We start from the raw sequence: 27,490 nt of genomic DNA, 5'->3' as shown, positions 1-27,490 counted from the left end.
TCATCTATATTTAATTCTAAATTTAGAATGGAAATACATTTGAATACTAATATACTAATCAAGCTCTGTTGGTTTTAAACCATTTTGACGTTCGAATTTGGAGGCAAGCAAACCATTTCTTGGCGTAAGCGGAGTGCGGTAGTATATAAATGCGAGACTTCAGTGTGCGTAGTATAAACATCAGTCATTTGAATACATTAATTCATTCAGACAATTCTAGAATTGTAGCTAATAATTGTTTTGATAACATAGATCTATCATTTACTGAGCATAATCATTGCTATAAGACAGAATGACTCATATTCTTGTGTAAATCCTGCAAAAGTATGTGAATCCGTATAACAAAATTCCATCATTATAATGAACTGTTGTTACCGCCATTGCCATTGGAAAGCACCAGCCTACTGGCACTAACCAAAAGAGATCTACTCAAATCAATGAATATCACATAACATAATACAAAAGAACGAACCAACCCTGCTTAACCACATTTTTCCGTGCTGGACTTTCAACAGATAAGGAAAAAGGCTACGGCCGACAAAGGAAAACCACAAGCTTGTCGAATGAATGCCGACTAACGCCCTGGTTAGCGAAGAAATGTGGCGTTTTTTTTTCTTTTCTGCAAGAAGCCTGAACAAAGAGCCACCACAGAGATGTGAGCAATCCGCTTCAAGATGTTTCCTAGATTGCTAAACTTGGGCACATCGAGAAAGCTTGCGGCGGTCGTTCAAACGCATCGGGTTTCAGTTCTGTGCGGAAGCAGGACTGAGAAAAGTTGAACTGAATAAACACAAAGGGTTATGAATTGAAGATATGGCCAGTAGCGGAACCGAAAAGGAAAATCATTTCCCCATTCTACTGGGGTGTCTTTTAACTGGCGCTGATGTTTCGCTGCGGCCGACTTCGCCAGCCGGAAAAAGCACAACGTACTGGGTTTGGTTTTCCGCAGACAGAAGGTTTTTTGTTGAGGTTTATTTATTCTGAGCAGTTTGCAGTTCCAACATTTTGCTATGTAGTTGTGTTAGAACATTTAGTAGCGCAGACTACTAATTACTGTCGTTGAGCCCTATTTATGCTGATTTCGGTTTGAAATAGGAGTCGATCTAGGTTAGGTTCGCTCTAATGTTTACAAAATCCATATAAAATGACTGCTTCGAACGAATCTAGAGCGACTTCAATCTAAAAATGAAATTAGTATTAAACAAAGTGAACGAATTGTAGTTAATGTCATCCACAAATGTTTTCGGTATAAGCACCTGGTTTTTAAAATTTACACAATCACTTAAAATATCAAACAAATCATTTTAGGATTTTCGGAACAACAACATTGCAGAAAAAAATATTCACGTGAGAGGAATTCATTGAACAAATATGATAATAATCCTCATGATTAAACTAAAATGTATATTCTTACGAAATAACACAAAATATTTTGTAAGAAAAAAAGAAAATATCAATTTTTGGAAAGAAGTGTTTGATCTGGCTGGCAATTTGCTAATGTGGTGAAACGCTACATCAATACTGGGACGAAAACCGGTAAAATACACTGGAAAGATCGTTTGCTGAAGAGTAGGTAGGAGTGAAAACCGATTTGATATCGATATAGATATTAGAATGTGTTACTTTATAATGACAATTTTTCGTAACAAGTTGTGTTAATAATATGGTCTCGTTAATGGTTAAAGTAACAGAAAATATAATATAGATTCCACTAGTACAAATCAAATATTTAGCAATCGATGACAGGCTTCTATCAGCATTATACCAAGTTTTAAATTCTCCCATGATCAATAGCTTGCATTACTCACTGTATAATATCAACGATTTAAGCGTGCATGTATACAAATAGAATTTCAGCAGAATATAGCATACATTAGAACGTTTTTAGTTTGGAAACAAAAAAACTTCACGACGCAAAAGCTTTTCATTGCTTATTCAAGAGTATTGAAATGCTCAATGACAGCCAAGATGTGTCCTTGACACAAAACAAAGGTTGAACTGGAGTTAAAGATGTCTGCGAACTTGTTCCCCAAGGAACTCAAGCTAGCTTTTTATGCGCCACCTCCGAAGACGACCGCTTATCAGGTGTAATTGCCCGGCAAGAGCCCTAACTCTCAGGCCGGATTCACGTAAAGGAACCCAAAATTAGGCAGACCTGGCCAATCATCCAGTGACTTCGGCTCGGACCGAATAGCGCGGAAAAGAAGACTAGGAGAATTCCGTCGTTCAGTCAGTTAAGAAATACCACCAGTCCCGTGCCTCAAATCAATTTTTAAAAGAGGAGTAGAGAGAAAGTAAATGTCTGGAAAGTGCTTGGATATTTACATTACGAACACCAAACGACGTTATTCTTTTGTGAAGATATAATTGATATGCTGCTTGTTCATCGCGAAAAACTCGGACATCTTTGATACAATTAGCTCTGTCAATTGCGGATCCTTCAAGACAGTATTCGATTCGATTTGGCGTTTTTTTTCCTGCAGAAACTAATGATCGTGCATTTTTTAGGATTGAGGGTCATTCGGTTGATTTCACACCTTTCCGAAAACATTGTCAGTTGAGGTTGAAGAAAATTAGCGTCGTCAATATTTCGGATTTCCTTCAAAACAAAAATTGACGTTGAAATACAGGAGAAATATCCAAGGACCAAGAAGGCTGCCTTGCGCAATACCAGATGAAGCTAAGAACTCTTCGGATACACAGTCAAACAGCTAAAGCACGATTATACGATTGCATTCAAAGGACAGCAGTGGTAGAGTAGAAAAGGGTAAAATAGGTATAGGGCATTATCTCGGTTATGTTATTGCAGAGGTCGCTTGTGTTGCGTGAATTGGATACACGGTAGCGAACATAGTTGACGATTGTCGTTTCGGCTGTTACCGTGGACCGTCTGAATTAGTTACGGCGTCGTATATGTTATCGCGTTTTGTTCTACGAACACGCATTGTCTTTCGTCCTCAGTTCGGTACATTTAATCAATGTAAAAAATATCAAATGAGGTTTTTCCTTACGTAAAAATTATGCTGAACACGAATTTTGTGTTGGTTTTTCGATATTTTTGTTTTTGAAAAAAAAATACGGACATCAACATGAAACATACGCTTGGAGGCACGACAGCTCAGGGACGCTATAGGTCACTACTATAATGCATGTTTGAATGATTTTGATAGGAAAATGATAGGTAATTTTATGCGAAATACTCCAAAACAAAGTGAAGAGGATATAAAGAACGTAATTGCATCTGTTCAAAATGGCGCCAGTATTCCATCAGCCTCTAAACAATTCAAGATTCCGTTCGAAGCATCACGTGCTCGTGTAAAAGAAAAGTGCTTGTCATCAATGAAAGCGCGCCAAATATTTCGCGTGAGTTAACAATATAATAATTTAAGGTGTTGTTGAAGCAGATAATCGAAGAAACATGATCGAAAAAGAGAAGGAAAAAGGAATCAAAATTGCCCCGAAGCTCAAACGTGATCCCTGCATAGCTAAGCAACCACGTGAGCCGGAATGCACAACTTCAATTCCACACTCTGGCGACGACGAGGACACTGAAGAAGTCATTCACAAGTACAAAGCCAGACGCAGCTGCTGAAAAACACGTTTTTTCAACATTTCACGATTTTTCACTTCATTTACCTTTCCAACGAGTACCTGTTTGTCAAAATCAGTGCAAACATACCATTGCACGAGCTCGCCAAAGAAAACTGATCTACTGGACCCCACTCTACTCTATCAAAGCAAAGTCTATCCAACTTTGCCGCTGAAATAGCGTGATTATTCTCGTCGATAACAGTTGAAAGGTTCGCATAGATTACGTTAGTTTGAAGGCCGTCAGGCATGGCATCTGTCACATAGGTCGTCAGCGACAGAAGATTCATAGATGTTGACTCATAAAATGGCGGAATTTTCCATGAAAAATAGTAATATTTATTAATTGAAAAATTATCTCAAAAATCAAGGTAGGGTATTTTTTTACATAGAATGTGTATACAAAGTTTGTAATAAATCGGTTAAGTAGTTTTGAATGGCAGTTAACACCGCAAATCGAGACTTTCTACAAAATCGCAAAAAAGTGTTTTTACGCTGAAATCCATAAACCACCCTCCATGCCTCAAGAATAATTGCTGATACAAGAAAAAAGTAAATCTCAGGCAAAAGTTTGTTGCTTGAGATTCGGTATTTTATTCAAATAATCGCTGGGAACACAGACACAACAGACACCATGAGAAACTCGTCGCGAGATAAACAATTGAACGATATCGATTTAGCTAAATATAAGTAACACTCCTCCTAGGCGGCTATTCGGCGTTCAAGTTGCTTATTTCACAAATCTTATTAATACAACAAATGATAAATTTCCAGATTCTCGGCAGCCGGCTGCCCAGAGCAATTATAACATGATCATGATATTGACACACTCATTCCTTCCTTCCTCAGAAGATCGGCATTCGGACGTGGCCGGCGATACACAATCGCACAATCATGTTATTCCCAAGCATGTTAGTCCAATGAACTATTTTCCATACGGCTACCACCATACTTCCACAGGTTTGGTCTGTTCTTTATGAACAAAGAAATATTTGTCTAATTATTTGGTAGTTGGCATTGCAAAGATATAGTATCTAAGTATATTGCCTGCAAATTTGAAAATATTTCATAGGCGGAATCGAAAGTTATAGCGATTGGAATTTGTATGTGGCCATCGATGGGTTTTCTAACAGACTTCAAGCGCGAATCCACGTTTGTTAATTATTTCGAGTACTTGTACGTGTTACGGTTTAAAACAAATACCTTGCCATTTATTTACATAAATATAATGTGCAAAAGGTGTTATTTATATTCAACATTTATAGCAATATGAAAATAGGGTTTTCTATCTAACGTTATAGTTAAACACGTAAATTAAAACAAAATTAGCAAAAATTGGAATTTTTACTTCTAAAGGTCATATCTCAGCGGTTTGTTGACTGATTCTAATATTTTTTTCATTATTGAACAGGTAGACATTGCATTAAAAAAAATTCATGGAGAAAAATATAAAATAGAGTTGTCTACCTCAAACAACGTAGATTACCATGGTATGCTCGTGAACAGATAGTTCATGGTCACCATAAACAGTGTGACGGCAAGGACTGGTCCCTGGTTATAGTTTGGCGTATCCCTTCCCAAAATCTGTCGGAGTCGCATGCCCAAACAACATGCTCGGTGTCGTGATAACCAAATACGCCGCAAATACGCATCTACTGTATAGTGTTTGACCATGAGCCGGTACCTTGTACGAATGAAAGCTCCACGCACATCGCTCTCTCTCTCTGAACCAAGGCTTTGTCGATACTTTCGGGATAATAGTATGTAGTTAGTGTCCAAGGGTCATCCAACGGTGACAGCGATAACATGATTCTCACAAGTTCCCTATCTTATGCCACCAGGCGATCGATGACATTTGATCCTTAGTAGAAATGATCGGGTTCGGGCCTTGGGACCCGAAACCCGGACCCGACTCGAACCCGACGGGTTTCGGGTCGGGTTCTGTAAATTTAAACTTCTCGGGTTCGGGTCGGGCAGATCACACCCAACGTTTTCTTGACGCTGTTTACGTCTATACACAACACCAAGTCTCCGTTTGTAGTATTCAACTTTACTTCATGATACGAATGGATGATACATATAACCGTATTAAATTTTACCACCTTTGAATCGCTAGAATTTGTCATATTTTCTGATGCTCAAATATTGTATTTTTATTCATGTTTAAAATTCTTCTCTTCAGATTCGCAAACTGCCCGAATTATTTTATTCTTTAAACGAGCACTCATGAGCGAGCATTCAACAATAAGTGTTTCGCATCTAAAATTTTTACGCGATTTATTTTTCATAATAATCATTAATAAACCAAGTCAAAGTAAATTTGTCGGAAAATATTGGTTCAAGCGAGTAGAGACAATCTATCAACGATGGTAATGGAGTTCCTTCATGAAAATACATTAATTTCCACGATGTTAAGAAATTTGATCGTAAAAATATTGTGTGTTCTGTTCAAGCCATGAGCAGATTTGTAGAAATTTGAAGTCGTTTCAAGAACTTCATTGGAGATGTGGAAGTATCTACTGGCGCACATACCGTACTAGCTAATAATGTGTTTTCAAGAACGCGCCAGAGAATTTTGATTGACACCTTTCGACACAAGTTTGACTGTACCAAACAATAACGCGGGTGACGTCGTGTAAACTGTCGAATACGAATTGTTAATTGACATAGCTTAAATGAATACATAAAATAAACTATACAAAACTGCTCTTACAGGAATGGTTTTCGATTAAAAATTAGAAATTTTGGTACGACGAGCAGGGTTGTTTGAATCTGTCATCATTACGCCTCTTGTTTCCCCATTATCCTACTTTCCGGTTAAGATATCCACGATTTATAAGTTTCTTAAAACATTACAAATTCGACGTTCTATAATAGCAAAAATAAATGCCAATACCTCTCGCCAGTAATTTGTTTTGCCATAGGCAGATATAATTGGACGTGTATGGTGCTACTTCAGGTTCGAGCCTTGGATGATTCTTTTGGATGAGTCTGGGACCCAATAAATTAAAAATCTTCAGGATCTTTGGTTGATTCTTCGTTTTAACAAGTCCGGTTCAGATCAGGCTCCTCAAATTATAAATTTTCTAGTTCGGGTCGGGTTCGGGTCGGGCTCAGGTTTTACAAAATTTTCATTCTTGAGTTCAGGTTTTGCAATTTTAAAATGTTCGAGCTCGAGTCGGGTTTGGGTCGAGTTCGGGTTTAAAAAAATTTAAACCCGACCATCTCTAGTCCTTAGACCGGTGACGACTGGATGCTATCAACCTTCTGCCGATAGTAGCATAATGAGAGGGTGAGAATGGTCCTAGGCGTGAAAACACGACCGTAGAAATGAATAGTTCATCGAAGATCAGTTCCAATACAACTTTAATCTGATTAGTATTGATAATCGCGGGTCGATTGGTACTGAGGTTTCGCCGCGCCTACATTTTTTAATCTAATTTCAAGTCCCGTTATTGCTAGCAAGGTTAGCAATTCCTTGCAGTTCCCTTCGATGGTCATTATTATTGCTCGAATTCGCGTATTCTACAATTCCATATAAAAAATGAGAAATACTTGCCTTGATCTACAACACTTGACGCTATCATAACTATTTGTCCATATTACGTTTTAATCATTTAGATTCCTAACAAATACACTGTTTGTTGAATCAATAAAAATTAAATTAGTAACAACACTCCCGATGGCCGGCTGTCCGAAGTTCAAGTTCGTTCTGACGGAATGTTTTTTTTTCCATAATTGGTTACCCCGAGTCAAAATATTTTGCATAGATCGGTATATATTTATTCTAATCAATCAATAAACTGTTCGGACATAATTAAATACAAAACTTCTACAATACAAAATTATATTTTCAGTCGCAGCGCTTGCTTAAAGTGATATCTGGATAAATACCTTCCCACTACACAATCCGTAGTACCTATGAGAGTATTACTGAGTCGGGGCCAACCGTTAAGTAAGTACCACAACAGCACTTTCTTTCTAATATACGAACATACGGTAAAGATAGTCGTGACCCGCAACGGTGACTCACAGAGCTAGTTCTCGCTTGAACTGGGTTGATTGTTATCCCCAAACATTGTTTCTCAAGTAAAGACTACTTGAGAAACAATGTTTGGGAATAACAATCAACCCAGTGGGAATGCTTATGCAATGTGAACCAGAGCTCAAATGCCTGGATTCCTTTTATTGCTCGTCTACATACATTCAGAATGTTTTAGAATAGGATTTATTTTGTTCTTTTTCCAAAAAGTGATATAGGTTAGTTTTCAATCTACACAAAACAAAACAATTTTGAAACGTCGCTATACAAAGTCGAACAAAAAAACAACAAATGCGTTACCGATTGTTGTCATTCGCATTTTTTTTCAACAAGGTAAACATGCTCTTCTTAAATGATCATTAGTATCTGTCTCATTTGAAGAAAATAGACAGGAAGAGAATATACCAAAGCCCAATTTTTAACGCGAACAAAATGCTCAAACAGTCGCGAGAATCCTCAATAAATAAGAGCCTCGAATAAAAAGTAGTTAATGGTATTAGCCAAACATGGAAAAAGTCAGGGCAATAAAATGTCCATCAACGCCAAACAGAAGCAAAAAGTGGTACAGAAACTGTAGCATTCGGCCTTTGTCATCGCAGTCGTTGTCATCGTCTTTTTCTTCTTCGTCTTTCTTCTCATCACCGCCGTTGTTGTTCACTTCTTTTTATGAGCCCTAGACTCAACCATGGGTGAAAAGGGCCACTTAAATGATTATACATAATAAATCAAACAAAGTAAGTGTCACTCTTCTTAGCCGCGAGTGGAAACTGAAGTAGCCGGGAACTGGGGTAGTTCCTTCTTCTTCCCAATCTCTCGATGGCTCTCTTTAATGAGCTTTTTATTCATATCGCTATCCATAATCTGCCATTGCTACCTTGAATATAATACAATACAGTAAGAGCCTTTGGCAGCACGTTCAGTGTGGTGAGGGAAAACTGTGAATTTTCGCGCGATGGGTTTATGTTTGCAAGTGAAAAACCTGTTTTAATCCTCCTGGAGGTGCAATTCTGCCTTTCTCATTCATTGTCATTAGGATACCATGATGTGCTACATCCATAAATATTAGAAAAAAAAATTGTATATTGAAGCATACCCGGATACCCGGGTGCCGATAACCATAGAGAATGAGATAGGTTATATTGATAACTTTGTAGAAAATAAAATGTTGGAGGCACACAATTCTGATTTCGTTGATTTACAGAGCTTTGTTCCGAGCAACCTCAAACTCCATATCTTAATTTAACCGGATCCATCTACAAAATCCCAGATTAACGATTATACATAAAGTAACCTCTCAAGTAACTCTACCGGAATTTGACAGCGAACAGAGTAAGTAGTCAGCAGTATGGAGGAAACATTATTTGTCGAGAACACGGTGCCTACACATCTAATGTCTTTGCACGGTTGCGATGTTGTGAGTAGTGACATGGGATTAATGAGATACGAAATTTCCACACGGATGAACGCATCACGGAAACAATGGTTGAACTAATTAGCAACTATTTTGGGGCAGACATTGCCTCGTGTTAGCTACTGACGGGGAGTTTCGAAGGAAGGGGGTCCATCAGAACACGTGTTACCGATCAGCTATAACCATTTTCGGAGCGGATCAACATAAACAAGAAAATAAACCGAAAGCATTAAAGCATCCATTTTCTTTAGGGGGCGGTTATCTGTTTGCTGTCTACGTGAAAATCCTAAACATCGTCTGAACCCGAAATTCGTTCCCCCACCCGCATCGTTTGTCCACACAGGAAAACATTCCATTTCCGCTACATTGAACATTTTTCCTGCAGCCCAAAACCGAAGAAACACGACCCACAAATCTAGCATATTATGGTTGTAGGTCATACGTTGAACAAATTGCTATTGAGTGAAGGGGCCGCCAAAAGTGGAGAAGAAGTAGGAGGGCAGAAGACTCGATTTGGCGAAATTAATTTTCAACTAATTCGATACTTTGTTTCAGGGGAACGATTTTCCTGCACTTGCTGACATTGGCAAACGACCAAATGGGTTATAATTTCATACCCTCCCCCTGATGTTGTTGCCGGAAGCGTGTGTATTGTTTAAAGTTTTATGCTGTGTTTTCAATGGAAATCGGAATGAGATTTGGCCTTTGGGAAGCGAAACAGTTTCATTTGCACAACAATAGGTCATAGAATGTTTGTGACATATAAAACAGGTATCGCGGAAGCTTTTTCTTTGTTTTGTTTATTTGACGTGGTTCAGTGCACTTGACTGGGTCTTTTATTAGTTATGGAATTTGCGTTTCGACTTCGTCTCATCTGAATCCGACACTAGCTTAGTGACAGGACTAATTGACACCGGATTGACGCTGGCTCCAAAAAAAAACGAAAACTTCAAATTGTTAGCTTCAAATTAATTAATTCCCAGCAGTTTAATCAGAACTCCTTTTCTTGCGGGGCATACGCAGGACTATGAGTTTGCTCTGAAAGACAAAGTGTTTTCGTTTCTTAGGGCTAGCGTGAATCCGGAGCTGGCTTAATCCAGTCACTAAGTTAGTGTCGGATTCTGATGAGACGAAGTCGAAACGTAAATTCCATAACAAATTTAGTTATAGGTTTTGTATTCTTCATACGCAAAGATGGTTTTAAACAATTTTCTATTTAATGGAGAAAAACAGTTTTTATCCAAAAGTTGTGTCCACTAAGGAGAAATATAGCATAGTGCGTCTTTTATGTTTTCACAATAAGCAGAAAACAAAAAAAATGAAGTCTATGGTCGCAGTTTGCTACTGCAGGTTGGGATCCTATTTCGAGGCAACACTGTCCACTGCAACTTGAATTATAATTTGTCACGTACATGTGATCGTAACTATTGATTTCTTGGTGTTATCGATTGGAAGATATTACCTTTATGGATTGCTGTTGTTTATACATCTGCTTTGGTATTTGTGGACATTGTTAGCTTTTGGATTTTGGTTGGGTTAGAGTAATAGAGATAGTGAAGTTCCTTTCAGATGAAATTCAGAAAAGGAGAAAGATGAGCGAGGAAGTATAATTGGAGGGGTGGGAAAAATAACAGCACAAAATCGAACAGCAGGTAAGATAAACTCACAAGTAGTTCGAATCGTCTGCGAAAAAGCCTAGGGCTTGTTACCGCACTGGATTAAAAACTTGGTATGATATTAAATTTCAATCGCAATTGCGTTGCGTAGTCGGATTTACAACGATCACATGAAAATAACTCAGCGCGAGCAATGATTAGCATGTGATAATTGAGTTTGCAGTGTTTTTTAAAATCTGTTTCGAGATCACTGGGTGAGATTTTTCCGAAAAAGCTTTTGTTTGACGACAAGATGGATTTATGGATTGCACCAATAGTTGCCCAGGACCGAATCTTTTCTCTTATTCAACTTGTTGAAATGTTCTCAAGGGTGTCCAGTCATTTGGCCAAATGCTGTTTGGCCGAACTCTATTTGGCTGACTGCCACTTGGCCAAAAGGCCCAATTGGCCGAATGCATCATTGGCCAAATACCTATTGGTGGAATGGGCCATTTTGCCGAACGGGTCGTTTGGCCGAATGCTGTTTGGTCGAAGGTCATTTTTCCTAGTTACATTGAGCCGACTGGTTCAAGAGTTATTTAGCCGAAGTATTGATAAACATTTCGAGATTATTAGCATAGTGTTCTAAAAAATGTTTATCCATTATAATGTTATGCAATTGTTATGCGCATTTCCATATAATGGATTCACATCTGATAAATTATTTAGATGCATTTCGAGTTCAGAATCAGAATCCGACACTAATATAATGCCAGGACTAAGCTAGTGTCGGATTGGCGCTACTAGTAATTAATCATGCGTGATGTCCCACAAGATAAGAAGTTTTGTTAAAACTGATATGACCGGTGAAACGAAAACGAACATGGTTCATTGCTAAGCCAATCCAAAATGCAATATATCTTTGCAATGGAATATAAGGGGTATGAATGAGCTTTGTAAATTTGATCAAATCTTGCAAACATTGGATCGTTGCAATAAATTAATTGATGTGCTTGTTATCGGGGAAACGTGGATCAAGTCGGGCAATGAAGATATCTTTAAAATTAGGGGCTATAATGGGATTTTTTCCTGTAGAGAACAATCGAACGGTGGAGTAGCTATCTACGTCAGGAAAAATATTTCTCATAGAGTAGTGCTGAACACTGTTGTTAACGGCTTTCATCATGCTCACATCGAACTCTGCATAATGCAACATTATTTCGATGTGCATTGTTTTTATCGCCCTCCATCTTACGATATTGGTCAATTCCTTGCCAAGCTTGAAAGTGTTCTCGCTTCCGCTTCAAACTCGCGCCCCTGTTTCATTGTAGGAGATCTCAATATACCGGTTAACCTATCGAATAACAATGTCGTCTCACGTTATAAAACTCTCCTGGAATCGTATGGTTTCATATGTACGAACACATTTCCGACTCGCCCAGCTAGTTCAAATATTCTTGATCACGTTGTTTGTAGACTGGAGGATGCTGCTCGCTTACGAAACGACACGGTTTACACCATAGTTAGTGATCACGTTCAAATTATATCTTCATATAAACTTGCAGTAAAAAGAGAACCCGTTAATTTGACGAAATCAATAATCAATCATGAAAAACTCAATAACGACTTCCAAAATTTCATAGAAAACATCGAATTGATTGATGATGTAGATGTATGTCTTACAAATATCATCACAACCTACAATTCTTTACTTGCGGAAAACACTAGAACGGTCTCCAAAACTTTTAAATGTAAAGGCGTTTTTTGCCCCTGGATCAATTTCGATTTGTGGACACTGATTAAAATCAAAAGTAATTATCTGAAACGAGTAAAAAATAACCCCAATGATGAAAACCTCAAAGCTCTTCTGCAACACATAACTAAAAAAGTTAATGTAATGAAAAAGCGGTGCAAAAAGGCCTACTTTGAAAACCTTCTATCCAACACAACTCATTCAAAACTTTGGAAAAATATTAATACCATTTTTGGTCATTCAAAGTCGGATGTTCCCATCAGCCTAATTTCCAATGATATCAGAGTCACTGAGACTAAAGAAGTATGTAATGTTTTCAACGAATATTTCTCTAGTATTGGCAAAAATTTGTCTGACAATATTCCCACGAGTCCCAACTCAAATCCTATTACAAATATACAACACGTCCAAGAAACAATCTTCTTGCGTCCTGCAACCATAAACGAAGTGATCTTTTTGATTAAAGGCCTCGAAAAAAATAACAGTTGTGGTCCTGATAAGATCCCCGCTAGTGTTCTTAAGAGTAACTCTACCACTTTTGCAAATATCCTAACCAAAGCTTTTAATTTAATAATTCAAACCGGGAGGTACCCAGACTGTTTAAAAATAGCCCGAGTAATTCCAATTTTCAAAGCTGGTGATCCAAACCAACCTTCCAACTATAGACCAATTTCAACATTGTGCGTTTTCAATAAAATTCTTGAGAAATTGCTCATCACTCGACTACTCGAGTTTTTGAACAAACACAACATAATTTACAACTACCAGTATGGGTTCAGACAGGGCTGCAGTACTTTAATTGCAATGACCGAACTAATTGACTCCATCATTAGTCAAATTGATAGCAAAAGAATTGTTGGTGCCCTTTTTCTGGACCTAAAAAAAGCATTCGATACTCTGGATCACTCAATCCTGCTTAAGAAGTTAGAATGCTATGGTATCAGGGGATTAGCAAATCATATTATTCGTAGCTATCTGTCGCATAGGAACCAATTCGTATCTATTGGAGACTCGTGTAGCTCTTGTAGACCAATAGAAATAGGAGTGCCCCAAGGCAGTAATATTGGGCCACTGTTATTTTTATTGTATATCAATGACCTAGGTAGACTCGGGTTAAAAGGGACTCCTCGTCTATTCGCGGATGACACCGCGTTGTTCTACCCGAACAACAACTGCCTGGATATTGTACGCGACATTGAATCGGATTTAAAAACACTAACGACGTATTTCAACGAAAACCTTCTTTCCTTGAACCTATCAAAAACTAAATATATGCTGTTTCGTTCATCTAGAAGAGCTATAGGCGTGCATCCAGACCCAAGAATGGGACAGTCTGTAATTCAGGAAACTAACTGCTTCAAATATTTAGGACTTCACTTAGACCCCACACTCTCCTGGATTGAGCATATAACATCTATAGAGAGAAAAGTTGCATCGTTATGTGGGGCTATGCGTAAAGTATGCTCTTTTGTTCCCCAGCATGTACTTCTAAAATTTTATTATGCGCACATCCACTCATTGCTGAACTACCTTGTATCTGTGTGGGGCCGTGCCAGTATTTCGAATCTGAAAAAGCTACAAACGCTTCAAAACAGATGTCTTAAAATTATTTATAAAAAACCATTTATGTACCCTACTATTTTGTTATACAATAATAATGCCCATAACATTTTACCTTTGCTTGGGTTGACTAACTACCAAACAATAATGTATATCCACAATGCTTTGCATAATACTATTGCTCATAATAATCTAGAATTTACGACAGGAATTCGAGCTCACAGCACCAGACAAGCCAATCATTTATTATACTCCAGAGTATCCACGAACCTTGGTCAAAGACGCATTACTTTCATCGGACCTAAGTTATTCAACCAGCTTCCTACTGATTTAAAGCAAATAACATGTCGCACTCGTTTCCAAGCAAAATTGAAACTAATTTTAAAAAATAAAATAGGAGAATTTTTAATATAAACTTCGTTCACCACCAATCGAGCTTATTCCTTTAGCTATAATTGGTTAACATTTTTTAAATAAAAACAATTGATAAATGCATTTTTTATAGCAACAAGTAATAAATAAATTAAAATTATTATGAGCTTCCTGCAAAGCTACGATGGGACCCTTAAAAGGATTCTTTTCCGCTGGGTACTCGCCGTAGCTTCTTGTCAAATTTTGTGTTTTGTCGGTCTCGTATTGTTACATTTCTTATAAAAGAAATGTATAGAATTCGCTCAAACTTTCAAGATTTTTTCCGAGGCCCGGAGGGCCGAGTCTTATATACCAATCGACTCAGCTCGACGATTTGGGACAATGTCTGTGTGTGTGTGTGTGTCTGTGTGTGTGTGTGTATGTAACGGACAAATTCTCATTCGTGTTTCTCAGCAATGGCTGAACCGATCTTATCCAAACCAATTTTAAACGAAAGAACTAAAAAACAGTATGAACGCTATTAATTTGTTTTTGATTCTGATGTTTAGTTTCCAAGATATGAATGTTTGAATGTGTAAAAATGGCGTTCTTTGCAGTTTTTTAGAATTATCTGCCGAAATTGACAATATAGATTAACAATTTATATGTTTTTATACAGCTTTAACGAATACCTTTCGAACAAGCTATAGATTGTTGAAATCGGACTATTATCAAAAGAGATATTTAACATTAAATGCGGACGAAAGATTTTTATCATTTCCCATTGCCAGAAATATGACCAAAAACATGTAATCTATTATTAACGCCAAAACGGCTTATTTTAGGTCAATAGTATCTTCTGAGAATTTAATGGAGGACATATGCCCTTTCTTTTGGTATTGTGCTTTTGCTGATTAATCCCCCTATGAGTGAGACGTTTTCACAAATTTTCTTGGAAGTGATTATATCGAAATGATGCCTTCAGCAAATTTGTAGCTCTTACTTTTGCGAATAACTTTACTGAAGACTTCAAATATCTATTTTGAATACTTTAAAAGTTATGGCTTGTTGTTTGTGGATTACTCTTTGTCGCCTATTTATTGTTCAATATAGAAATAATCCATTGAAATAAGCCAAACATTATTACGACAAATCGAATTTTGTATTTCATTTTTCTGTCTACAACCGCTAGAAATAATCACCGAACACTTCCAAGTTGTCTGGAAGGAACTTGATAACTTATCAGTGCAAAAATGTTCATTTGTGCGAACCTTCTGACTGCAATTTTTCTAACTAATGACCATCGGATCGATCTGAAACATATCGGAAAATGAAAAGCGAAATAAATAACTCCAAGCAACGGCGTAGCCCAGAGAAGGTTTTGGGGTTTAAGACCATACAACGAGCCCCCACCCCCCCCCCCCCACCACACCCAAAAAAAATATTGGATTAAAGTTGAAAATTTATTGATGCAGACTGATTTAATTCAATATTACAATAACAATTATCTGTTCCGTAGATTGATAACCTGTTGTTGTAAACATCATGAGGACTTTTGATAAATTGTCGAAATGGGGTCCTGATATGTAACTGATCTATTGGTCTTGATTTCACAGTTGTCTAATAGCATCAATATCAAATTCCTACCTGAAAACATTCCAATAGAAAATTCCAGAGTTCTGTAATCAATCATAGTCCTCAGATTTATTTTCAAATTGATCTCGTTTTTGTAGAGATGTACTGTAATAAGGGTCTTTATTTAATAGGAAGAGAAATTAAAATTGATTTAATGTCTATGAAACATAGAACTGCTTACCAACAAAATGCATAACTTTCAACATTTGCTAAAAATGTTCTTGCCTTTCTCATTCACTCTAAAATTCGTCAATCTAATCCCGACCCGGAGGGCCGAGTGTCATATGCCAATCGACTGAGTTCGTCGAGATCGGAAAATGTCTGTGTGTGTATGTATGTGTGTATGTGGAAAAAATGTGACCTCTGTTTCTCAGAGATGGCTGGACCGATTTGCACAAAGTTAGTCTCAAATGAAAGGTACAACCTTCCCATCGGCTGCTATTGAATTTTTTATTGATTGGACTTCCGGTTCCGGAGTTACGAGTTGAAGAGTGCAATCACACAGCAAATTCCCATATAAACTGAAATGAAAAATTTTCAAAATCAAATTTGTATTTTTGATGCCAAATGACTTTAAAATGCATGAAACATTGAGATGTTTGACAAAAATTGACTTTTTTTGACTTTGGTACATTTTTGTCTTTCTCATATAGAAAGGTTATGCAATCACTCTAAAAATCGACAATCATACCGGCCCGGAGGGAGTATGCAGTGACGGGTTGCTACTTTAAAATTAAAACTAGTTTAAAATTTCTTAACAAGTTGAAAATTTTCGGCAGGATCTGGACCTCCCGGACCTTTCTCCATAATCCGCCGCTGGTTTCTAGCGATGTTTCAGTATCACATAGTATCTCAATATCGTGGCTGTCGATCCATTGTATGTATGTGCAAATCGTACTGAACATGTAATATTCATTTCCACCATTGTATTGAACATAACCAGCCATGGAATCGTAGTCTGGACAAATGAGACAAGCACAATTGCACCACTAGATGGATTAAGACAGGTTTTTTTTGGGAATGCATCGAGTTGAGACGAAAACGTAATATGATTAATAACGAGGATAACACTTTCCGAATGTAGAGAGAAATTTATGAAAAATAACGATTTCCATTCGATTCTAGCAGGTTCTGATCGATTTTGATGAGCATTTGATTTTTGTTGTATGACCAATTATATGTATAGGTCAAATGTTTAAAATCAGTAATTTAAGGTCAAGATAGCATCATTTTGAAACCGCCAACTTCAGAGGTTTAGTATCTTCGATGAGTTTTACAAACGTTAAACAGCGCATCATTTGATAAAATAATTTTGACGGTATATCGTCCAAGAAGTATTTATGGTGATTTTTCTCAGGTTAATATTCAAGACTATAATAAATTCTCAACAAATTCGCTAAAGACACGAACTCTGATTTTCTGAAAAATTAATTCTGCATAATTTTAAAACTTCAAAAATTACGGTTTCGGAATTATGCCGTTTGGACAGTATGATCGATTTTCACCAAACCCCCACCAAACCGAATTTCTGGCTACGCTGCTGACTTCAAGTAAGTAGAAACAAAGTCGTTCTACACTCGTTCACGAGAAACTTCTTCGAATGCTGAATATCTATTATAATACATTGAAACCCTGATTTTATCAGCCAAATATGAACATATGTTTGATGGGCTCTAGCAGACGAACAAGACTGAATTCGAGTAAATCCTTTCTTAAGCATGTTTTCCTTATCATGAAGATGGAAATATGCAAAAATAAAAAGTTCATCATAATCAGAAATAGTTAACAGACTACATCAAGGGACGGGAAGAATATTTTAGCAGCTTCAGTTTATTATAAAGAAAAAAAAATTGCTCGATTTAGTCAATGTCCCCATTTTGTCAGCCTAAAATACACCATGAGACTGATAAAAATGGGTCTTTATTGTATGTATTATTCACTGTGTTTTACATTAATAGGTACATTTCATTTTTGGGGATTTTTTATTGTATCGAACTACAACAATTTTTAGGTAATTTTCAAGGGGTTTTTTATAGACTTCTTCCAAAATTTGGCGAACCTATTCCAATTCGTATACCAATTAATTGGTATACTTAGGGGTTAATATGTTACAGATAGAGAACATACTGAAATTTTCAGCTTTTTTCCTACACAATATTACGAAAGATTATTAAACAATTTTTCTTAATAAGTTTGTGAAAATTATAAACTATTTGAAATTTTTTAATAGTATAATTTTTTTTTATTTAACCGTGATTTTTTAATAAATAGTGACCATCGCTTCACAACGTAGTCTATTTTTCATGGCTTGCGGTGAGCACGATCTCTCGAATTGCTGAACTGAAAATTATGGAATAGAAATTATTTTTTAGTATTCTTTACTTTACTCGCCGCGCAGATAGCTCTGAATTAGACCCGCTGGTGCCCTAAGACGATTTCGCTAGATTTTCAGAGCACTGTGCACACAGTGCATTAACGCAAGTGACGGAAGGTTATCGAAAAGTTTCGTGAAAATGAAAATTCCAGTAATGATGATGATTTTCCCAAACGGTTAGTTTTCGAGAGGTTTTTATTTGTTCTTTGGCATTAGGATTAGCGATAATAATTCAAATCAAGGATACTACTGGGAAGTCACCTTTAGAAAAAGTCGATGTCGAAGTAAAATTTGGAACTATGCACGCATGCACTTCAGAGATAGCGTGATATCAGGAGCTGCGATTTCATTTCAACCCTTTTTTGTGAAAATGGCGATACTTACAAATGTAAACATAAGGCTTTTTTCATACATGCGAATGAGGGCTTTGAAACGCAACCAATTAACCTAAAAATTTTGATTCTACGATATTGCTTTCTTAAACTACAGCAAAAAATACAACGGGCGAAACTGTATTTTTGTTTGTTTATTTAAAGTTTCGCCCTCCACGCTCCATGCAAACAAACAGGGCGATACTTTTTTTGCTAGCAGTTTAGAAGCGAAACTGTCATTTTCGTATTTTTTTGAGGATTATCAAGCTGATACCAGCTGTAAATAGTAACAATGATCGCTATTGAAAAAAACCCGGACGAAATCGGTGGTGTAGAACGGTAGTTATTGTAAAAAAACGTAAGAACGATACTTCAATGCTGATAGATGGGACCGAAAAAGTAAACAATCGCCAAAGGGGCGATACTATCATTTTGTAAATTTCAATAGCAAAAACAAATTTTAATTTAATAATTTCAAATACTTTATGAAGTTTTGGGTTTCGATCACTGAATCATGCAATCTAGGATATAAAAAACACAATAGTTCTTAAATAGGAAATAAAAGTCTGGAAATATTCACTGTTGATTTTCTTTGAATGGTGTCACTGCTAGTATCGCCCTTTTCAAGAAAAAGCGTTGATTTCTTAGTTCTCAGTCGCGTTGGTAATTTGAGTAAAGTATAAACTTCAAATCTATTCAAAAAATGCGATTTTTTTGGCTCAGTACAATATATAACCCCTTTAGGAAAATTCAGTTTTCCCAGCACAATTTAGATATTTTATTAACAGAGCATTAACAATAATTCGTAGCTATGTCTATTTTATGGGCCATTTTTTCGCTTCCCATTGATTTGATTTGAGATTTCTAGCAATGATGTTGTCCTATGCTGATTTGAGCGATTCTCTGAGTCCTGCCACTTTCCCATGTAGTATGTGTTATCAAAAACATCGCGAAGCATCAAGTTCTAAATGTTCTCAAACGATATAATATCCGAAGAGAGTGATAAGAGTTATAAGAAATGTCCCATCACACTGTTAGGTGGATTAAAAGCGTTTTTTTTTTGTTCTCAGCGTTTCCGCGATTCGTAACTTTGTTTTGTTGTGCTGACCTTTTTTTTTGTACGCTGAGAACTGATGTGTCCACTACCAGGGGGCTCCGTTTGTGAGCTTTTTGGTGTGGGGGTAAGAGGCGGGCTATTAAAAAAAAAAAAAAAAAAAAAAAAATTGGTTGAAATCATATTTGCACGTGATGGACACAAAAACCTATAACTAATGAGTTGGGGAGGTGCGTTTCAAGTTCCTCTCATCAATCCGGCGTTGGCTTAGTCATGGCACTAATTTAGTGTCGGATTTTGATGAGAGGAACTTTTTGCAGCCTCTACGTGCAAACGTGATTTCAACCAATTTTCTCCTTTGGGAGGAAAATTGATTTTCACCCAAAATTTTCTCCTTAGGGAGCAATTAAATCTGGCAATTTTCATTCTTTTAAATCTTAATGAGAATCACCTAGGGATATTAAAATCGCATTGAATACGACGAGTTTCGATCGCTTATTAAATAGGTAACATGCTGTGAACATTCGATTGTAGTCGTTCACTTTAACGAGTCGTGGCATACCGGTGCGTGGTAGTAAGCTGATAATGGTGCCCAATTTGGAGGTGTTTAAAGTTTATCGTAAAATTGATTTCGATTGGAGCGATGGTATCTCGCACAGCGAACAGATATAATTAACATAATGACTGTTGGTGCACTCTTTAATGGTGTTGTGACAGGATGGATTATGGATGTGAAAATTAATTGCCAATTGAGAGGATTGGTTCGGTAATCCGTTTGTAATAAAAATAAGCAAAATTTCATCCCTCTGTCCATGGGGCAATTTGTTCAGTTGCCATGGTTATTCAAAAAATCATAACTTCAAGATAAATAATGATTTTAAGCGTACTGGAGAATTTTTAAGTTCTTTGATAGAAAGTATCTCGCGACTGTTTTGTCTAGAATCAGGAATATTGGCTCGATTGACACGTTCGCCTTGTTATTCGGATATGCCATACCATGCAATTTCAACACAAAACAAGCGGTTGAATTGTTCACTCCCGATGGAATAATGAAACCTACTGCTAAAGCCTATAGTTCTTTACCACATTGAGTTAGTAACAATAAGATATCCATGAGTTTAAGCTCTCTGTGTGGTCAGCAGAAGACGGAAATTGATGATTGACGCCATTGTGAATAGAAAAATGGTGGCACCACAAAGCAGTCAAAATCATCGTAGTAAAGGGGTTCGATTTAGAAATGAAGGTTCACCTAAGTAGCAGTTTTTATTTCAGCAACTATTTCATAGTCAGTTGGCAACCAAAATTATGTGCTGTTGTGACTGTTACCTGACTTTCTTAGTGACTCAAAAAGTGCAATTTTGGGCTGATTTTCAATATAGTTATGATTGAGCAAAACGTTAAAAACTTGTTCCCGTTCCGTAGTAATAACGAGGCGAGAATAGCCGAATGAAATCATATTGTTGTCAAAATTTCACAACAAAATTAGTTTGTTATAGCAGCGCTATAGCTGATTATATTTAAATTAAACACATCTTAAAAGTAACTAATTCCATTCAAAGATGTTTAGATTATGTTCCCAGTGGATATGAAAAAGAGGAACAAGTCCAAATAGATGGTGCTTTTAAATATGAACAGAATTGTAATTCTTCATATCACCATCGTACAGTTGAACGCCTGTATAACACCAAGAACACTCTAGTCTTTGCTATGCGGGGGATACGTATCGCATCAAAAACTGCATTACTTTAAAATCCGCATAAAACAATCGCATCGCTTTGAAATGCATGAGCATGAGCATGATGACCGTACAATTCGTAGTTGCTACTCCGTGATTGACTAGAACAAGCAAAATTGCACAGAGTATCCACGAATGGGGCCTGGGAGTAGCTATCCATTCTCAATGTGCACGTTTCGAGAGTTCTATATTTTTAAATGCCAATAACGGCGCCGGCCACGTCCTTACAGTCGTCGGGGAAGGAAAGGAATGTTAGTGTAACAAACAAGGATGCAAAATGCCTACCTTTTCTCCGGCTGTAATATTTTTGCCTACATTCTCCTTTCTTCTTCGACGCTGCTGCCGTTCGCTACTGCAGGACGCTCAGCACTGTATGACAGCCTGTGTGCAAAGCAGTAACACGATAAAAAATACCGCCCCTAGTACAGGCACCAGACGCGAGCGGTACAGTTTCTCTTTCCTTATATTACACTTTTTAATATTTTTAATCTATTTAATATTTTTAACAACAAACAACGACAATGAATGCGGTTCATTTACGCCACGACCGGCATCAAAGCTGTTGTGTGCGGTCCTCTCTCTTTGAATTGGCAGAGAAGAGTGTACAAACCGAGAGGCCAAACTTTACTGCACACACTCCCACCAAGCAGTCGCAGTACAGCAGCAAAACAAAAATGTATTTTACTGCTGTACGGAAAACTGTACTCGGTCTGGCTACCGTTCTGGCAACAGCAGCAGTGATGCGCCGCTGTAGCGAGCTATCCGGCTTGTGAAAATGTAAATATACCGGAAAATATGTAGTTTATCGGTACCGTTCGCATCCCTGGTAACAAATGTTGTAATGAGGTCCGTGTATACCTCTGCATAATCGCATCGCTTTGAAATGCCGCATATTAAAAACCAGCAAAATTTTGAAAATCCGCATGACAAAACCGCAATATTTTTTTTCACTATGCTATATTTCTCCTTAGCGGAGAAAAGTTTTGGTAAAAACTATGTTTTCTCGATTAAGGAGAAAATTGTTTAAAACCATCTTTGCGCGTGGAGAGCCAAAAACCTATAACTAAATTAGTTATTGAATTTGCGTTTCGACTTCGTCTCATCAGAATACGATTTCATTAGTTCTCATCAGCTTAAAATGGACTTCTTTTCTTGCGGGACATCACGCTTGCCTAGGGGTTTGCTCAGTAACACAAATTGTGTCTCCGTTTTTTGGAGTTAGCGTCAATCCGGCGCTAGCTTAGTCCGTTAACTAAGTTAGTGTCGGATTCTGATGAGACGAAGTCGATACGCAAATTCAATAACTAATTTAATATTTTATTCATTTAATTTATTTTATTTATCTTATTCATTTTATTCGATTTGTTGTTTTTTTTTAATTTTTTTTCTACACTTTATCCGAGGTTTTTGTCGCGAAGGACTGGAGCCTGCATACTACCCTTTTCTAATTGGGTGTGAATTTTGCGTTAATTCCTGAAAATAACAAGTTATATAAAAACGGATTTATTTTACTGCTAGGTGAATTGAGTTAGGTTTTCATATTCATATTTTATCCTTTAAAATCGTGATTGTACTCATCACCCTGTTATTCCTGTTATTTATTGGAAATAGGTTCGATAAAAAAATTCAATGGCGGTCGATGGGAAATTTCTACTAATACAATGTACAGTGGTCCAGAATGCAAATTTGGCAGGAATTTTGAGATTTTATTGAAACTAAACAACATAGCCTTATAAAGTCTTTGGAGAAGTTTTCTTAGTTTGTGAGCCCCTTCTTTTTGTTAAAACTACACTTAGGGTGGTTCTAGTTTTACCAAGATCTAAAAATGTACTTTTTAATGATTCTAGCTAGAGCCAAACGACCTTCAGCGAAGTTGTAGAACGACAAATTTTGGAAAAGTTTGCTGAAGACATGTAAGCTCTATCTATCACATTTTTCATTTTACAACAATTTTGAAATCGAAGGTTAGGGTGTTTCTTAGCGTTTCTAGAAAAACTGTTTTATTCAAATAACTTTTGCGGTATTGATTTAAAAGTGAAGTAGTCTTCCGATAGCTTTAAGATTGTTTTAAGGCGAATAATTTGTTTCATGGCACCACGTGTCTATTTTCCTTCAAAAGTTATGAACACGTTTTCGCCAAATATAGGGGTTCTTTAGAATAACAATATCACTCATTGGGGCAAACAAAAATAATTCTTTTTCAACTATAAATAAGGTCATAATTAAAGTTATAATTGAGCAAACAATGGCGAATACGATATTTTATAAAATTTCATGAAATTGATTTGAAAAAATCTGTTTTTGATACATTAAGTTCTTATATCTTTTTAATATTAGAAGCTAGAGTTTTGATGCTTTAGAAGAAAATGTTCGTCTTCAAAAACTTCTGAAGGGTAGGTTGGGAAAAAAATGAAAACTGAAAAAGTTATATTAAAAATTTGGTTTTTCATGAATTGACCCTTTGTAACACGTTTAAATTACTTTCACGGTTCAATACAAAAAAATTAGTTTCGTTTTCATGATAAAATATTGCGCTTTACAATAATTTTATATTATTTCAAATAGTGGGTAGGGTGGCTCCATTTTTTTTAAATAGAAAAATTAGCTTTTTAATGGTTCGAGATAGAGTCTCGCTGTCCTTCAGAAAATTGTCGAAGACATTGGAGCTCTCTGTCTTGTATTTTTCATTTTACAAGAAATTTACCAAAAAAAATAGGGGTTGTCTTTATATAACTTTTGCAGTTTTGATTTTTCATTAAGATGACTTTAGACATACTTTCATATAATTTGAAGGGGAAACTTTGTCTCAACATATCGAACCTCTAGTTATATATACTTTTTACTAGAAATTAACTATTTTTTGAGTGAATATTGCAAGACATAAAAAAATGTCGTATGTTTAATTTTTGGTGATCTATAATACAAAGCATGCTTTTTCATATGACAGCAACGGTATTTAATGTTAAGTGCCCTAATCGAAGATATTGCTATTTGAAAAAGTTATATTTTTTATATAAAAGTACTCATAACTTTGAAACGGAAAGAGTTTAGTAGTTGAGGTTTTAAAGAAAATTATGAGCCCTAGAATAATCTTCAAGTGTAAAACAAAACCTACAAAAGTTATAGAAATAAAACCATTTTTTCAAGGAGCACCCCAAAGCTCTCATTTGGATTTCTCGTGCAATGGAAAGTATAAAAGCTAGAGCAAATTTGTCCAAAATGTGTTGCTCTACAACTTCATCGAAGACAGTCAAGCTCTATCTTGAACCATTAAAAAGTTCAATTTTAAATATTGCTAAAATCGCTGGCTTCTGTTTAAACAAAAAGAAGAGCGTTGCAAAGTACAACAACTTTGCCAGGATATTGTAAGGCTGAGTCATTTAATTTTAGCAAATAGTTAAAATTCCTACTAAACTCACATTCTGGACCATTGTGCAATGTTGTGCAATAAACTTTCTCAGAAATCGAAAATGCATTGAAAAATAAAATTTACTTGGGGACAATTCTTGAAAATCATTCTGGGACATCGATTTTTTTATTCACAAATTTTCCAAACGAACTGAACTGCGGAACAGAACAAAACCAAAAATTACCAGCGGCTTAGGGTTTCTACTAAATTGTTGTGAAGAAAAAATGTCCACACAAACTTTGGTTTTAAATAATGAAGCCACGTTTCGATTTTTTTAAATTTTTTTGATTATAGAGGTTTTAACCTCTTTTTCGGGTTGGAAAAATCTTTTCGCAAAAATCTCTAACCCTATGTGCGGGTTTGGGAATCGAACACAGGTGAGCTGCGTAAAAAGCAATACGCTATGCCCGCCTATTTTTTTAAATCACATCATCTAGGATTTTAGCATCCCCAAACTTCGGCTAATTTTCATTTGCATTCGCCTCAAAAAAATGTTTAAATTTGGTTTCGGGGAAGGGCGCCTGGCTGTTTAAGTCCTTGCTTGACGCGTTATTTTACAGCGCTCATACACGTTATAAACTCTTAAATTCACTGGAGAACAGTAGCGCTTGTTGAAAGATATAATGTGTATTGCCGATAACCGCTAGAGGTTAGTTCTGTAAACAATCAACACACTATGGCAAATCGTTCAATGCCACCCGCAAGAAAAAAAAATTAACCAGAAACAAAACAAATATCCAGACTTCAACACCATACCGTTTTATGATTATCTACCATATATAAGAAGGGCGGGCATAGCGTAGTTGGTAAATCGATTGCCTTATACACAGCTCACCTGGGTTCGATTCCGAACCCCGCACATATGGTTAGATTTTTATAACGAAATTTCTCGAACCGGAAAAAGAGGCGAATGACCCTAAGATTAAAATCCCTATAATATTAACAAAAAAATACCAAATAATTGAAAATAATCATATTTTTCCACAAACACGCTACTCATGAAACAAATAAGGGAGAGTCCTAGCACGTTTAAATAAAAGTTTGATTATGAAAACACATTTTTGAAAAGAATAAAAAACAATCACGTGAATTTCTCCGCTTTTGCTTAGTTGTTTTGTAAAAAAACTAAGATGGATTGGAAATTATGTTAGTTTCTTTTACTTCGAGCAACCCACCAACTGCAGGGGTGCTTACTGATTCGTCAATTTTGTGATTTTTGTCAAACGATTACATATTATTTGAACTTTTCAAATATGTGTAGGAGGACCCAGGGCTATTAAGAAAGTGGGGGTAGTTCGGACCCCCTCGATTCCTTAGAAAATCGTAAGACTTTCTGAATATCTTACATATTCGTGGAACTGCTATTCTAAAACATTAAATTGAACAGATGAATCTAGTATCCCTAGTTTTAAGATATCTGTGAAATTTCTCATAAATATTTGTTCCCCCTTTTGTGTACGAAACTAAATTGTTAGTTTAGTAAAATATTTCGTAAAATACTATTACTCCCCCTCTTGTATATCAAACTGAATCCCTTGTTTTAAAATTTTTCATAAAAAAATCTTTTGGCCCTCTCTTGTATATTGAATCTTATTTCTAGTCTTAAGATAGCTGTAAACTTTCTTTTCTTTTTTTTAAAAAAAAATATTTCGACATTGTAACCTCCTAGTTTTAAGATATTCAAAATATAAAAACAAAAGAATTTGGCACCGCCAAGCTAACGCATTTGTGCCTATCAAATAAACGAAATGAATAAGAAAAAAAAAACAGATGAATCTAATTCTTTGTGTTTTTTAGAAAAGAGGTATAACGTGTTTCATTTTTTGTCATCCTCAAAACAAAAATCATTATAATGGTAAAACCGTGATTAAGGCAACGAATAATAGTGAAAAAAATAACAGGTAAGTGTTTTGGAAAGCTTGAGGCTCTTATTTTATGAAATGCTTTTTGTTTGGGTGAAAACATAGATATTTTCAAGAAGCTCACCACTTTTGCGCGAAATGAGCGTACGGGGCTATTCGGACCCCCTATTCCATCAACCGCCGTTCAGCGGCTTGCGGCTACGAACACGATTGCAGACGTCATAGCAAAGAAAATACACGATGCAGCAATCGACAGCTGTGACTAACCAGATTAAGTTTTTGTAACGCAATTTATTTATTTTTTGCTTCTTAAGGAGTTTCTCTAATAAATATTTCATAGGCAAATAAAATATCACGTAGAAAAAATTTAAAAAAAATGACGGTCTGAATTGCCCCGTAAGGAGGTCCGAGTTACCCCTTTGTAAAAGGATGGAAATACGTAGAGACATTAAAATGTAGCTGAGGTTTCAAACTAACAATTAGGACCATTGACCGGTATTTTTTTTCGCATCACCAAAAAGGCGATTTGCTTAGGTAGGTCCGAATAGCCCTGAAGCTGGGTTATTCCTTCTCTTCTGCAAAAATCGCCAAAAATCAGATTATGTTTTGCTTCCTAAAGCAGGGTTGTGTTCGATAGCAATATACACGGGATGCAAGGTGACTGATATGTGCATAATTCACAAATATATTCCAGATTTCAAACAGTAAAAGTTTGATTTTCGCAGAAAGTACCGTATACATAGCCTAAAA

General features: G+C 36.4%; 1 protein-coding gene across 2 annotated transcripts in view; it reads right to left on the bottom strand.

Annotated features, from left to right (window-relative positions):
* The window catches only part of LOC131682974 (tRNA-dihydrouridine(16/17) synthase [NAD(P)(+)]-like), a 310,819-nt gene that overhangs the window by 63,883 nt on the left and 219,446 nt on the right, over positions 1-27,490 (bottom strand). The gene's annotated exons all lie outside the window — the stretch shown is intronic.

The sequence above is a fragment of the Topomyia yanbarensis genome, chromosome 2, assembly GCF_030247195.1.
Source record: "Topomyia yanbarensis strain Yona2022 chromosome 2, ASM3024719v1, whole genome shotgun sequence".
In the NCBI taxonomy this organism is placed as follows: Eukaryota; Metazoa; Arthropoda; class Insecta; order Diptera; family Culicidae; genus Topomyia; species Topomyia yanbarensis.
Note: the sequence above shows the minus strand (reverse complement) of the source record. Positions and strands in the feature narration are given on the sequence as shown.